A 942-nucleotide genomic window follows, 5' to 3' on the forward strand; every position below is an offset into this window, starting at 1 on the left:
TTCTTGTGTTGTGACGTTTATAAAACACAAATATACATACAATTTTAATAATAGAAAATGTTGAATGACATACAGATTCTTTCAACTTATTTATTATCAACTCTAGACAGTAAAATCCCCAGAGTTAAATCAGCTCAGAGTTCATATGTTCCTCTCTAAATAGTGTTAAAGTAACACTGCAGAAAAATATCACTGTTATTCCAAGTGCCACATGACAGATTTGAAGAGCAACAGGCAACTTTACCAGCTCTAATATTTATTTTTTATTTTCTTAATGTTCAGATTTATTGTGTTTGGTCTTCAATGATTGGCTGTTAATAAACATTTGCTAATATTGCCTTATTATGTAACCCTCTCCAGCCGGGTTCACTCATATAATGTCCTGACAGGAGCCCTGCTGTCCCAGATGTAGTTACAAAGATAATGACTGGTGCGTTCCTGAAAATTAGATACACAAGAACAATTTGTTATATAACGCTGTGCCTCCAATTAATAAACCTTACTATTATGTGTTTGAATAAACAATGTATTAAATAGACAATAACTAAACAAAAATAACAATAAAACAAAAGATGAATATGAATAATAAACAAAAAAAATGTGAACAATGTATATCAGTTTACACAGTGGAAGAAACAAAAATTGTTAAGGGAAAATCACAATGAACTACACACAGTATGATAAAGTCCAATAGTTCAACACTGTACGAGACCCCAAAAATACAATGATACATATAGCTGAACTGAGAGAATGTCAGTTTCCTCAAATACAATGAATCACACTATAGAAGAAATCAATAATGACTTGTTGGAAACAGAGATGACTCTTAAAGGGTTAGTTCACCCAAAAATGAAAATTCTGTCATTTATTACTCACCCTCATGTCGTTCCACACCCGTAAGACCTTCATTCATCTTCAGAACACAAATTAAGATATTTTAGT

Source organism: Megalobrama amblycephala, linkage group LG3 (genome assembly GCF_018812025.1).
Source record: "Megalobrama amblycephala isolate DHTTF-2021 linkage group LG3, ASM1881202v1, whole genome shotgun sequence".
NCBI lineage: Eukaryota > Metazoa > Chordata > Actinopteri > Cypriniformes > Xenocyprididae > Megalobrama > Megalobrama amblycephala.